Raw genomic sequence first — 15,831 nt, 5'->3', positions numbered from 1 at the left:
TCCTTTTGACAACAGAGTGTTGTTGTTCATGTCCAAATTTCTGGATTGGTTACAAGGGGCAGACAACATCCAGTTCATGACAGTGTAGGTGACCATCAAAAGGCAACACTCAATTAGACCCTTATAGATCCAAGGATGCTGGAAGTGACATGGGAAAGAATACCATGACCTTTGGTTGTACCCACATCATCCCTGATTGTGGCCATTTGCGTCATGAACACTAGCAAGTGTATCTAGACTCAACCTTGGCTTTTTGCTGGCTGCTGAATGACAGGAAGGTCAGATTGCACAGTAACTAGAAGGTCCATAGATAAGCATTCACTCTCTGCTAAGGTCCAGTAACAAATCAGGAAACTGACTATTTAGTATGGAGGGAAGGAAAACAGAACAGCATAACAGGTAGTGGTGGGGGGGGGGCATGAATGATGTTTCAAGGTAGAAGGTAGTTAATAAGCCACTGGCCGGACACAGACAACATCTGAAGGAATGAGGGAAACATCAGGATTTATCTTGGGGAGGAAGCTGAGCAGTCTTTGTGCTTTCCTTTTTTTTTTTTTTTTTTCCTACTTAACCAAAAATATGTTGGTCATGGAAAAGACATTAGAGATACAAAGTTGGAAGTTCAGAGAAGGGAACCAGAGATGAGCTGCATATGGCACAGAAATGGGTATTAGAAGACTTCTAAAGATGGTGGTATCTAGGCCTGGGCCTCAAAGGCTTGTTGGGCATTTGAAGGGAATGAGATACTAAAAAAGGCTTTGAGCCTGTAGTGCTTAAAGTAACATAACTTGGCTCCTGACTTTAATTCATAGGGAGGAATTCACCCAAGGCCATCAGCCAAGTGGAAATGCTCAAAGGTTAAGGATGATACATTTTTTTGTAGCCTTTCTCATTCATTTCAGCAGAAAGGAGGCTGAACCCTGCAGGGAAATGAGCACACATTACACTTCTTCAATGCCAGGAGGCTTCATGACCAGAAAAACTACGTTGGTTATAAAATAATACACATGACTAATGTACCCTCTTGGGTCTCATGTGGTTTGAGATACCAGGAATCTGGGCTAGGCAGGAGACAGGCAGGCGTTGTTTCTAAGTGAGGGTGATTAAGCAAGAGGCAGCTCAGTGGGGTGAAAGGTATTGTTCCTGGAATTATTAGAGAATTTCTCATTCTAGTAGCTTTGAACAACCCAGTTTCCTTCTCTCAGTATTAATGGGTTTCCTCATTAGTGCTATGATCTGATACTGTAGAGAGCTACAGATTGCCACCAAGCAGATGTCAAGTATCAGTCAGGACTGCACCCAACAATAGGTTCTATATCTGAGCATGTCTAGGTCTCGATTTGAGGGAGGGTAATGAGTATATGTGAAATAACTAGCTCTAAGATCCAGTTAGCTCTGTATTTCACTGAGAAACTGACTTCCCCAGACAGAGCTGAGTAATGATGCCCTCAGTTCCTATAGAAATAATTTTTACAATCAAGATTTTGCAAGGAAATGTAGAAAAAGTTCATCTCCTCACCTTTCCTTACAGGCATTTCAAATACAACTAAGGTTTGTTTTTTTTTTTTTTTTTGAATTGTGCTTTTCAGATCAGAATTATCTACCTGTAACATTGTGCCTAGCTGGCCAAAGGGTGAATAAAAGAGACACAATCCTCAGAGATATAAAACTGGTGTTAATGAAGTTAGAAAGACTAACTTGTTAATTGGTCTATGTAACCTTTTCATCTGCCTCAAAATTACAATGTACTTTTACCATGAGGCTGAAATCTTAGAGAACATCTTCTTTATTTACTTTCTCCTATACTATTTTGTATTACAGAGAAAATATTAAAAAGAGAACACAGGTGGTTGGATGGTGGTGCACCTGATAAAGCACACATTTTTAGTGTTTAAGGATCTGGGTTCAAGACCCCACTTACAGGGGAACCTTTTTTTTCCCTTTCCTTTTCTATATTCATTCATTCATTCATTCATTCATTTTTTAAAGTTTACTTTCTTTTATTAGTGACAATGTTAATTTATAAAATTGTGAGATAGCAGGGGTATAATTCCACACTATTCCTACCATCAGAGTTCTGTATCTCCATTTGTTCCACTGGAAGCTACAGTAGTTTTCCCAAGATCACAGATATGGGTTGACTATTATTTCTATTACTATCTATATATATTTATATATACTTGCCCATTTTTTTCCCATGGTTCTGTCTTTCCAAGTCACACCTACACCTCTGCTTCTGAATGGCCTTCCTTTTTTCTCCTCTCTTTATATCCTGGTGGTGTTGGAGCTCAGAGCCCTCTGTTCAATAACTGATGTTCCAGCTGCTGAGAGGGCCTCTCTTCAGAGCACCTTTTTGTATACAGTGTGATTCAGGTGACAGAGAGCCACAGCTCTACTGTGTAATCTGATTTTTTGTTCATTAAATCTTCAGTAGCTAAGAGGCAGGAACATTTTATCAGTTTTACACATGATGCTATCAATAGAATCCTCTTATTCCTTCCAGCTGTAATAGTTGAATTTTTTTCTCTTGAGTTCCACAGACTGGAGGTAAATCTATATGTCATTTTCAGAGGAAGATATTGATAATCACAACTCCATGATAAAGCTCACAGTTATAATAGTGTTCACTATACTATTTCTAAGTGTTGTGTAACATCGTGGCTGATTTTCAAAGGGCGATGATTTTTGACCCTAGGGGACATTTGATAATGTCTGGGTTTATGTATGGGCTGCTTTTTCATCTAGGAAGTAGAGACCAAGAATACTGCTGATAGATAATAATCCTACAATACACAGGACCTCTCCCACACAACAAAGAATAACCCCATTCAAACGCTAGTCATATAGAAGTTTGGAAATCCTAAAGTAAGTCTTTAAGTTAGAGGCAGCAATCAAAGCATGAGTCCATCATATACAATGCAAGGAATGAACCTGAAGCCTTGTATATGTATGGGGTATCATCTACACTTGAATGACATCTCTGCTCTGTATTATGTCTTTCTGGGGGAGGAAGGGCAGAGCAGAAAGTATAGGGCCTTATACATGTATGATCTCATGGCTCTCAGTCTGCTTTCCTTCATTCCCTATTATCTTGAATAGAGAAAGAGAGACAAGAGTGTTGGTATGCTTCTAATTCTGCTTCTAAAACCTCTTCTGTTTCATTGGTTTAATTCCCTCCTGCTTAACACTATATTCTATTTACATAACCACTGTTAACTAAGCACCGCCCTGCCTCCAGGGCATTGGTTTAATCACCACTGGTTCACAATGTCTTTTTGCTCTGCCCCCTCTCCTTGTCACACCCTGATTTTTACCAATCTCTTTTCGCTCCACCCTCTCTACGTCACATCCTGTTTCCACCCTACTTGGCGAGTATATATATAAGGACAAGATTGTGATTAGGGATAGCTTAGCTTAGATTGCGCTGTGTTCCACATGAATAAAGATTGAATTGCGTACCACTCAACCATGAGTCCCTGGTCATCTCTGTCTCCTGCCCACGAAGCTGGCCCAGCACAAGAGGGGCCAAACAGCAGGAATAATATCGCACCACTGCTGCTCCACATGTGGAGCTCCATAGGTATTACTCCTATGTGATACTGGGGCCCAAGCCCAGAGCCCTGGGCCTATTAAATCACGTGCACTGCTGGCTGAGCTCTCTCTTGGCCCTGGATTCTAACTTCTAATCCTTATTAAAACCCAAATATTTTATGAATGTGTTAGCTAGGGCTCAAAGGGAGAGGAAATGACTTTGCTATTATAACAGTAATAAACAAGAAATTTGATTATTATCTCTGCATATGTGTATAAATCTTTAAAGTTTATGGATTGCTTTTATCTGATCTTGACTAAGTAAGTACTAAGGCAGCAACATCAAGCAAATAGGGCATATAATATTTTCTTTTAGGTGAGGAATAGACTTGAAATGAATTACTTCTATCCAGATACAAGTAATTAACCATAGTTCCTACATCATCACACCAGCTATTGTGTACCATTGACACTAACTATAAATCTGGGCATATAGTTACTGAGTCAAGCCAATTTCTCAACTTTGTTTACTACTTTGAAGGACATAATGAGGTCTAGTTCAAGGAATGAGACAGATTGGGCATAAGGTCTGTTTCTGTGCTTAGTAGATGTGTGACCCTGGATGATTTATCAAACTTGTCTGGGCCTCACTATCTCCATGTAAAAAAATAGTCATTTCATACAATTATCAAGCATATAATAAAATAGAGATTATTACTACTAAAACAGATTACTCTGACTTTATTTACTTCAGTAAGCTACGAATGAGAGTAATACCCTGCCTGCTACTCCTGAAAACACAAGTTATATTTCTAGACTGGATTTAATTCCTACACCAAATAAAGACTCACTCCCTTCCCTTAATGGGCTTTCATGGAAAAGGAAAAGGAAAACATAAGGTATAAAGAATTACTGCAGCCGGAGGTATCTTCTATGATGAAAGGATAAAGAAACACATCTTTTGAACAAAATTGAATGTTTTACAATAAAAACAATCTTACAATCACATACAATGGCTGGTTTGAAGTTGTTTTTCCACTCTGAGGTCAGACAGGGGTGAGGAAAACTTCATTATTTGTTTATCTCCAGAATGTACTTTATTTGTAACCCAGTAACAACCAGTTATTCCAGGAATGGCAAAATGGCAAAATAGGTCACCAGGATAGATTTGCTATATAAATGGTTTGTGTTCCAGCCTGGACTTGACTGCACTGAAGGGAATTCTGGTATAGTGGTTTCATCCCCTTTCTCTGCCACTGTGTTCCACTAGAAGGAAGGACAGGAAGAAGACAACAAGGAAGGAAGGAAAGTCAGAGGCTCAAGAGGTGGAATGTTGGATAAGATATTTGGTCCTGGGCTTGATCTGTCATTTCCAGAGCGATAGTCTTTTTTTTTTTCCCCTCACTCTCTCACTATCCTGTATCTCTCTCTCCCTCTCTCCCTCTCTCTCTCTCCTCTCCTCTCCCTCATTAATAAATAAATCTTAAAAAAAAAAAAAGTCCTGTCTTATGGTCACTAAAATAGCCGATTCTTGGGACGTGAAGATAACATATTTGTTATACAGAAGACTTCCATGCCTACGAAGACTCAGATGGTAGGTTCATTCCCAGACACTACCATAAGGGAGAATTGAGTAATTCTATGATAAGAGAGTATGGGAAACAATTTATATCAGGAGGTATTACTAATGTGTAGTTTCCACAGCTCTGCCTGTATGTACTGCAGTTCCCTTCAGTCCTTGAGAAGCGTACTCATCCAAACTCATACACCACTCTTGTATTTGTTTCAATGAAAGACTCCAGAAACCCCTTCTTTTGACAACGAAAACAGAAAACTGTCAATTGAGACTTTTTTTTTTTTTTTGGTTGCTGCTTGTATGTTTTTAGATAGAGGCAGAGAGAGTGGAAGTTTGACCCTTCCATCAATGCAGTGAGGTTTGACCCTTCCATCAATGCACTCAGGTTTGAACCTGAGCCATGCACATGACATAATAGCATGCTCTCCATTTGATTTATTTCACCAGCCCTGATCATGTTCTTTTGATTTTACCTTTGAAGTGTCTACATTTAGCTCATATGATCACTCTCATTTCACACCTTGGATGCTCAAAATATTTTTCCCTTCCCAAGGTCAGCATTACTGGGTAGGAGTGGTGAGACATATCAGAGGTCCTGTCATGAAGAAGGTCTTTATATACTATGCTATGAAGCTAAGAGTTAATTTGATAAGCATCAAGGGACCAAGGAGTAGTGTCCAACTAACATTTAATATACTTTAGTGGATGAGAGAGACACAAATCAAGGATAATAGTAAGACTCTTTATATTGGGGTGGCTGGAAACATTTATACTGGGAAGGGGAAATATTAATTGAGATGATATTATTCACATATCTTAGGAGTTATAATGAAAATAAATGAACAATGATTTATTGGAGTTCTGAATATCTTCCAAAGGTAAAATAAAAATGATTATAGTTAGGAAAGGTAGATTCTTCCCTTCAATTTGTTGTCTTCATGGTTTTACCACTCTAGGATGACTTTTTCAAGTATAAAAAGAAAGTACCCTAGTGATTAAGCTAAAGGGTTGTCGTTCCACACCTGAAGTCTCTGGACACAGTCTGAAGTGAAGCATGCTGGGGTGGCACTCGTTGCGTTGATTAGGTTGCGATCAGCGGATGCAGTTTTATTTGATAAGAATTGGGAGAAGCATACAGGAAAGTGGGCCCTACCCTTCAGCTTCATCACTCCGGTGAGACCTTTCCTTTCATAGTATTCTCTAATTCCATCCCAGGTGGTTCACTTCCTAACAAAGTCCCAAAACCTAGATATAGACCAGGTTCCAGAAGATAGAGCATATGTTCACATGTATCCATAAACTAGGGCAAATATATACCTGAAAGCAGTAGTACACTAGAGTTTGCAGTGAGTACCCCCTAATACTTCATCTCCACTATTCCAACCTTTGGGTCCATGATTCTTTAACAATTTGTTTGGCTTTGTATGTTAACTCTCTTTTCAGCCACCAGGTTCCAGATGCCATCAGGATGCCAGCCAGGTTTCCCTGAAGACCACACCAATAAGTCCTGGAGCTCAGCTTCCCCAGAGACTCACCCTTCTAGGGAAAGAGAGAGGCAGACTGGGAGTATGGATCAACCATTCAAAGCCCATGTTCAGCAGGGAAGCAATTACAGAAGCCAGACCTCCCACTTCCTGCAACCCACAATGACCCTAGGTCCATGCTCCCAAAGGGATAGAGAATGGGAAAGCTATTGGGCAGGGGATGGGATATGGAGATTGGGTAGCAGGAATTGTGTGGAGTTGTACCCCCCGCCCATCCTATGATTTTGTTAATGTCTCCTTTCTTAAATAAATAAATTAATTTAAAAAAAAGTACCAAGTGCAAGGACCCATGCAAGGATCTGGGTAGGGCTCCCCACCTGCTGGGGGGAGGGTCACTTTACAAGCAGCAAAGAAGGTCTACAAGTGTCGGTCTTTCTCTCTCCCTCTCTATATCCCCCTCCCTGAACAATTTCTTTTTGTTCTATCCAATAAAATGGGAAAAAATTAAAATTAAAAAAGGGCTGCCAGGAACAGAGGATTGATTCATAGTGTTGGCACTGAGCCCAGGCAATAACCCTGGAAGTAGAAGTAGTAATAGTGATAATGATAAAGAAGATAAAGTGCATTAAAGAAAAAGTTTACAAATTGAGAAATTTTTAGGTGATTGTGTCTAAGCTGCTGATATTTAAGTTCTGGCTACCATATAAAATCACATAAAGAGTAAACGCAACTGTAGCTCCAGTAGCGTAATCGGTTAACGTGGGGGTAATTATAAGAGTAAAAGAAAATAAAAAATAGGAATTAACATAGAAAACAACTGGGGACTGGGCGGTAGTGCAGTGGATTAAGTGGACATGGTGTAAAACACAAGGACAGGCTCAAGGATCCAGGTTTGAGCTCCTGGCTCCCCACCTGCAGGGGGTCACTTCACAAGCAGTAAAGCAGGTCTTCAGGTGTCTATTTTTCTCTCCCCCTCTGTATACCTCTCCTCTCTTGATTTCTCTCTGTCTTATCCAATAACAACAGCACCAATAACAACAATAATAACAACGGGGCAACAAAATGGGGCAAAATAAAAACCCCAAATACTCTGACATACATATTGGGAAGGTAGGAAGGAACATGCAATGTGTAGTAAAAGTCACAGCAAATGCTATAGGAGACCAATCAGAATCCAAGGAAAAAAAATAAAAAATAGGATGAACCTGGTCAAATGTTGTTCGACATTTAAGATGAAAAATGAGAATTTATTCTAGCATTTCACAAAGTAAAGTGTAACATTGAGTGCAGTTCAGAGGTATGAGAGATGAACATCTGCATGGAATGGTATGTGATGTGATCATTGCCTGTTTTACCTTTCATTTGTTCTATCCTTTTTCTCTTCACTCTATTTGCAGGGAAATACAGTTTTTTCTCTATCTTGATGATTGGTTTCAGACAAGATTGATTCCGAAAAGGAGGTTGAAGTGCAGAAGAATACGCGTCGAGTAATTTATTCTGTTTATACATTTTGAGTAGTTTTTCTCTTCCTCTTCTTTTGTTAGCTTCCCTGGAACTTTGGAAGCACTATCTTCTCACTCTGTCCTAGTTCTGCTGGTGCTAGTGATGTGCTATGTGATTAATACCGGACTCACCTCACCTTCTCCTTGTCAAGTTTTCATCTCTTTCTTTTGCAGAACCCACTCCCAAAGACAGTCTGATTGCAGTCCTCCATTTTTTAGCTGACTGAATAACAGGCTTTACGTTCCACACATTCTGGGCTATTATCCAGGCATCCCTGTGGTTTCCAAGCACATTTCTGAGAAGGACATGTAGAACCCAAGTCCTAAGAACAACAATTCTTTGGGCGTTTCAGGAATGGCTCATGGGGGTGACTAGTAGCCTCTTTCTATTTTAACTGGGGTAGAAGTACTCCTGTGTCATAAACTGTTTCTCAGATGTGGTGGGTAGACTTGTTTAAGTCAATAAACATGTCACTGCAGTTTCCAAGTGTCCCATATGACACTTGAAAAGAAAGCAACACACGTAAATTAACTCAGCAGATTTTGCACAAGAAAGTGAGGCATGAATTCAATCAGCTGCAGAAAAGAAAGGGAAATCTCAATTTTTTCCTATTATCTATTTTTTTTTTTCAGATTTACAACAAATTTCTGATATTTCAAAATAATAGTCTGGGTGTCTTAGATGGCAAATTTTTCAGTGTAATGGTATCTCTAGACTTCTCTAGTCTGTGGCCATATACTATAATCACATTTCTCTGGCTATTATTCCCATCTTCTTCTGTGGGTTTGTCAGTTTATTTCAGGTGTTCTCCCCTCCAGTCTGGCTCTTCTGTTCTTCTCACCCCCACCCCATGCCATATGCGGACATTTCCATAGTTCCAGTTCCTTTCAGATATTTACAACACTGACTTCTCTCCCTTTTCCTTTAGATCCAAAATGAAAAAAAAAAATCATTTCACAATTGCTACCTTCCCCCCTTTTTTGATAATTTTTGTTCTTTGCTACCAGGGGTATTGCTCTCTCTCTCTCTTTCTCTGTCTCTCTCTCTCTCTCCCTCCCTCCCTCCCCCCACCCTGTAATAATAGTAGACACACACAGAAAGAGGTAGAGGGAGAGGGAGACAAAGACATAGCACTGCTCCACTATTCATGAAACAAGCAGAGTTCAGGAGTTTAAACCCTGGTCCTTAAGCATGGTAATATGTATGCTTCAATAGCTCAGATATGGTAGGGACTGCCCCAGTCTCTGGAGGGAGGCTAAGGTATCCAGCCTTGTCACTCAGGGAAGACTGGTCCTGAATGAGTGCAGCCTAGAATGTTTCCAGTTGTGACCATGAGCTGCAAGCACAGACAAAGAGGGACTCAGCATTTACATAGGCTTCTGTGCTAAATATAAATACATATATGGGCCTTGGGTTGGGTAGACGGAGGTAAATAGTTAATTCTATCTATAGAATATTTTTAAGAATGGGAGATACTTTCTGCCTTAATCCAACTTTCTAGCCCTTTACTCTGACACCATTTTCTCAATTTTTTTTTCTTTTTATTGATTTAATAATGATTGACAACACCATAGGATAAGAGGAGTACAATTCCCACCACTAGAGTTCTGTATTCCAACTCCTCCATTGGGAATTTTCCTATTTATCACTCTGGGAGCATGGACCCAGGATCATAATGGGGTGCAGAAGGTAGAAGGTCTGGCTTCTATAATTGTCTCTCCACTGGATACAGGAGTTGGCAGGTGGATCCATACTCCAAGCCTGTCTCTCTCTTTCCCTAGTGGAGTAGAGCTCTGGGGAGAGGTGGAGCTCCAGGGTACATTGGTGAGGTCATCTGTCCAGTAAAGTCAGGTTGGCATCATGATAGCATCTGCAACTTTGTGGCTGAAAAAGTATTAAGATATAAGGAAAAACAAATGGTTTAATATTCAGAAATCTAAAGGTGAGACTACAGAAGATGAGATTTGGGGTCTCTATTTTGGAAAAGGCTAGTTGATCCATTTTAGTTATATTCTAAGGGGCCCATGACTTTATTAATTTTTGTCTGACCCCAACAGCTAGCATGCAGGTGGTCTAAAGGTATTCTCTGGGGGAGATGGGGTCAGAGTTGGAAATAGGACTAGAAGGCTGTATCAGGGAATACAGTAGCTCCCATATTTGGGGAAAAAATATATATATAGTTAACTGTAAACCTCACTGATTTGATCTGGGGCCCATGCTCAGCACAGAAGCCTGTGTAACCTCTGCATCCCTGTAGGTCTGAGCTCACATTCTGTAGTCAATAGTTAGTAACATTAGTAACATTCTAGGCTGCTTTCATTGTAGGACTCATCAAGTGGCAGAGAATGTTGGCTCAACCTCCCTTTAGAGAATGTGACAGTCCCTACTAATGCTGACCCACACTGAGAGCAAAGTCCTATAGAGCCCCACAAGAGAGTCCATTATGTTGTTCCTAATGGAGATGACCAGTGACAGTTGAGAGAGGGATTTGTTAGAGGTCTAGGCCCAGCATCAGATAATGTTTTATTTTATTTTATTTTATTTTAAATATTTATTTTATTTATTTATTCCCTTTGTTGCCCTTGTTGTTTTATTGTTGTAGTTATTATTGTTGTTGTAGTTGTTGGATAGGACAGAGAGAAATGGAGAGAGGAGGGGAAGACAGAGAGGAGGAGAGAAAGATAGACACCTGCAGACCTGCTTCACCACCTGTGAAGCAACTCCCCTGCAGGTGGGGAGCCGGGGCTCAAACCGGGATCCTTATGCCGGTCCTTGTGCTTTGCGCCACCTGCGCTTAACCCTCTCAGACAATGTTTCAATCCAACTTTGTGGTAGTTATCAAAATCAAACAAAAACTACTATCATTGTGGGCCCCTAGAAACAAGCTTAAAATGGACTTCTGAGTTTTGTTCCATCCTAATATCCTTAAAGTCATCTGCTCTGCTCCTAATTTTGTGTTCCTGTTAATTAACTATTTTGTTTCACTTTGTGTCCTGTCGCCTTCCAGACACCAAGTTGCAGATGCTACTGTGATTCTACCCTGAATTTTCTGGGCAGACAACCTCACTAATTTGTCATGGAACTTCACCTCTCCAGAGTCCTACCCCATTAAGGAGAGATAGAGGTAGGCTGGGAGTATGGATAGACCTGCCAATGCCCAAATCCAGAAGAGGAGCAATTACAGAAACCAGTTCTGTTCAGTAGTAAGGAAAAGGATCCTTATTTTCTACAGTGACTATCACATTTACTATAGCTGACCCTACTATTTTACAGAACACTTTTTTTTTTTTTACCCAGGAAAAGCATAACCTTCAGCTTCTATTGAGATAGTCTTTATGTTCTCAGATACAATTTTTGCAATGTAGCTAAGAACTGAATGTATTAGGATGCAAATGATTATATAACTCAACATGTCTGAGAAACACTAGATTAAATGATGCCATTTTCTTGCCCTTATCCAGCTTTTATAGTCCTTACTTGGTCTGACAAGGAGAGCCTTCCAAGGCTCCAGTGATTGAGGGAAGTAAAATAGGAAGTAGATGAGGAGTGTATCTAAAGCCTAGCAGAAACTATTTAATTAGCTACTTTATGGTGTCTTTTTTTTTTTTTTTTTTTGTCTTTCTACTTGCTTGCTGCACTTATTGACTCACTGAAAACTGTTGTGCCCTTTTACTTTCAGGTAAATATTTTCCCCTAACTTATGGATACATGTGTACATGTGCTTCATCTCTTAGGCTCTGGTCCACATCTAGGTTCTGTGGCTTTGTTAGGAAGTGCACCGTCTAAAATGGAATTAAGGAGTCCTATGAGCTAGGAAAGGTCTCACCAGAGTAATGGAGCTGAAGGGTTGACATCCCACGCCTGACATCTCTGGGAATAATCCAAAGTGAAACATACTGAAGTGGTACTGGTTGCATTGGTTAGGTTCGTTAGGATCTTTCAGTTGTTTGTGAATCTACGAAAGGAGTCTGTTTGGAGACAACATTGGCCCATATCATTGATTTAGCTATAGGACTTATATCAAGGAACAATTCTTGGATGGTGCTTAGGGGAATACTGGTCTATAATGCTTCTACTTTTTAATAAGTGTATTACTTACTATTTTCACTAATTTATTATAAGGGGATTTCCTTTATTTCTTTATTTCTTTATTTTACCATAGCATACAAAATGTACTTATTAATGAGAAAGCCACTCTGAAAAGAGATGACATTCTAATGGAAAGTAAAGCTTTGGATTCAGGTTGAGTCTGCATTCAGTGCCACTGAGTGGCATTTAGTTAATAATGGTCTTTCTTGGGAGTTGGGTGGTAGTGCAGAGGGTTAAGCACAGGTGGCTCTAAGCTCAAGGACCAGCATAAGGATCCTGGTTTGAGGCCCCGGCTCCCCACCTGCAGGGGAGTCACTTATCAAATGGTGAAGCAGGTCTGCAGGTGTCTTTCTCTCCCCCTCTCTGTCTTCCTCTCCTCTCTTCATTTCTCTCTGTCTTATCCAACAACAATGACATCAGTAACAAAAACAATAATAATTACAACAATAAAACAAAGGCAAAAAAAGGGAATAAATAAAGAATTTTTAAAAATAATGGTCTTTCTTGGCTTTAGTTTCCCCATCTGTGCAATGGAACCTACATAGTTGAGTAAATTTGACAGTTATAACAAAGTTATCTATGACTGTATTTGGAATATAATGGGTATACTCAAGTTGTGAATTGCAAGCCTTAAAATAAGTCTTCTATTGCATGAGCCAGAAAAGCAGATATTTTTGGTCAGAAGAGAGAGGAAAGCATTGTACCACTACGTGTGATGATAGGGTCAAACACGGGGCTGCATTCATGCAAAGTGTATCACTGCTACTGGGTCACTTCCCTGGACCCCTTTAGATTATTCTCAAACTTAATTCACAAGAATTTCCAGGACATGTTATACAAATATATATATATATATATTATTTTTAATAATTCTTGATTTTCTGAAAAGGGAGGGGGATTAGAGACAGAAAGATAACTGCAGCCCTGCTTTGCCACACACAGAGCTTTCTCCTTGCAGATGAGGACTGGGGGCCTCAAACCTGGGTCCTTGAGCATTGTAACATGTGCTCTCAACCCAGTGTACCACCACATGGCCCCTTTCTAGTTTATTTTTATTTTTCCCTGGAACTATTGACTGATAAATTACCTAGATACAAGGTATATTTTTCTAACATTCAAGGAGAAAGTTTTGCACTTTATTATCAGCCTAGAAAAACTTCCTGTTTAACCAGAACGGCTTCCTCAGTTGTCCTGTCCGATGAATGTGATTCATTCGAATAGTCAGCGACAAAGACATTCGGTGCAAAGCCCAAATCTTGAAAACCTTAAGAATCACGAGTTTACAGTGCTTCTTAGGCACTGATGAAACTACTTTTGATACGAATAAAAAAAAAAAAAAGGAATTCACTTAGAAAAGAAGAAATGAAGCTTTGAAATGCTCCCAACTATGTGAAAAATAATCACAAGAGACTTACTCTATCCCCTTTGTGGCTATTGGATAAAACTGCTGTGGAAGAAGCTACTCAGTTGGGACATATCTTAATCATGTTTCTAGCCAAATTCTTGCAAAAACACATCAACTAGGAGATCCTGAATGTTAAGGACAATCCCTTACTTTTGCATAAGCAAACACATGAGTTGGAGATTTAACAAAGGCATTTAACAGTCACCTTGAATCCTTCAGTTGCCCTGCCTGCCTGATAGGCAAAGTTTATTTGATATTTTACAGATGAAAAAACTGAGGTTTAGCAGAGATTAGGTATTTCAATTGGCAAAGCCATGTAACTTGTAAACCTCATTGAAAGAGACTGAATTCAGGTCTTTATGGATCTGGGATTACTTTCACTCCGAACCCTAGTTTTCTGTCCACAAGAACCCCAGCAAATATGCTGCATCATCTCTTTCAGGGAAAATAGCAGGTTTTAGCAGAAAAGCATGGGAGAGGGCTGGAGAGATAGCATAATAGTTATACAAACAACTTTCATGCCTGAGGCTCTAAAGTCTCAGGTTCAATCCCCAGCATCACCATAAACCAGAGCTGAGCAGTTCACTCTCCCTCTCTCTGTATCTCTCTAATTAAAGTAAATAAAATCTCTCTCTCTCTCTCTCTCTCTCTCCTTCCTTCCTTTCTTCCTTCCTTTTCTTATTTGTCTTCTGCTGCCCATCACCCACTCAATGAATTTCACTGAATCCCAGTTTCCCTTTACTTATTGGCCTTTTTGCTTAATCTAAGTTGAGTGTCTACCACACTTAGGTCTCTGCATTAGGCACTTCTGAGGCAGGGCAGGGCCCTGGGGATGTGTTTCAGCCTTTGCCTTCAGGTGCCCCATCTGCATTTGATGTCCTTTGCAGTCAGGTGGGGCTTCTGGCCCTGCCCCAGATTCCTTCCCTTGGCTTCCTGCAGGGTGCAGGGGAAGGGGTGCTGCTTTCTGTAAGGTTCCCTCCAACAGTAGCATCATTACTTCCCAAGTTTAGTCCATTTTGTTCCAAATGGTACCTTTTCATCTTTTTAAACTTATTTTTAATTTCAGAGTAGTGTTCCACTGAGTATGTATCCCATAATGTCTTCATCTAGTCACTTGTTTTCTGCATTTCAAAGTTGCTTTTATATTTTGGCTTTTGTAAGTAGTGCAACTAAGAACAAAAGGCTGCATATAACCTTTGAATTGGTGTTTTCATGACTTTTGGCTATAGGCCTAGGAGTGATATTGCTGGATCATAAGGTAATTCTACTTTTATGTGTTTAAGAACTCTCTAAACTGTCTTCCATAGTGGCTGCAGCAGTTGGCATTGCTACTAGCAGTGCCCCGGGGCTCCTGTGCCTACACAAAATTACTGAAGCTTGTCACCCAAGAGCTGAATTACATCCGTTTGTAATTACCTACATTCATTAGTGCCTAATGCAGAGACCTAAGTGTGGCAGACGGTCAACACATATTAAACACAAAGGCCAGTAAGTAAAGGGAAACTGGGATTCGGTGAAATTCACTGAGTGGGTGATGGGCAGCAGAAGACAAGTGAGAAAACAAAACACCAAACAAATACAACGAGTTTTGTAAAGAGATTTTGAGCATTGTCATGTGTAAGTGGTCACAATTTAATCTCAAATGGGATTAAATCTTTCTTCTTTCTTAAATCAATCTGATACTTTTTTAGTTGTGAATTGGAGATACCAAAACTAAGTTAATATTTTCTTGAGAAGGTGTTCAGTTTATTGACATCAAACCCACAAATATGCAAGGTATGTGCCACTGGTTTTTCACACTTCTCTTGTTTTTTTTTTTTTTTCTTTGCCTCCGGGGTTATTGCTGGGGCTTGGTGCCTGCACTAGGAATCCACTGCTCCTGGGGGCCATTCTTGTGTAGTTTTTCCCTATACTTTACGTTCTTTTTATTTTATTATTGGATATATATATATATATATATAGAGAGAGAGAGAGAGAGAGACAGAGAGAGAGAGAGACAGAGACAGAGAGAGAAATTGAAAGGGGAGAGGGAGCTAGAGAGAGACACACAGAGAGAGACATCTCCAGCCCTGCTTCACCACTCGTGAAGCTTTCCCCCTGCAGGTGGGGACCAGGGACTCGAACCTTCATCCTTGCACACAGTAATGTGTGAGCTTAACCAGGTGTGCCACCACCTAGCTGCTCCCTGTACTTCAATAAAGCAGCATACTCACTGAGAATTCTCTGCTTTGAGTAAAGTTTTT

The sequence above is a fragment of the Erinaceus europaeus genome, chromosome 13 (genome assembly GCF_950295315.1).
Source record: "Erinaceus europaeus chromosome 13, mEriEur2.1, whole genome shotgun sequence".
NCBI lineage: Eukaryota > Metazoa > Chordata > Mammalia > Eulipotyphla > Erinaceidae > Erinaceus > Erinaceus europaeus.
This window is presented reverse-complemented; position numbering follows the sequence as displayed.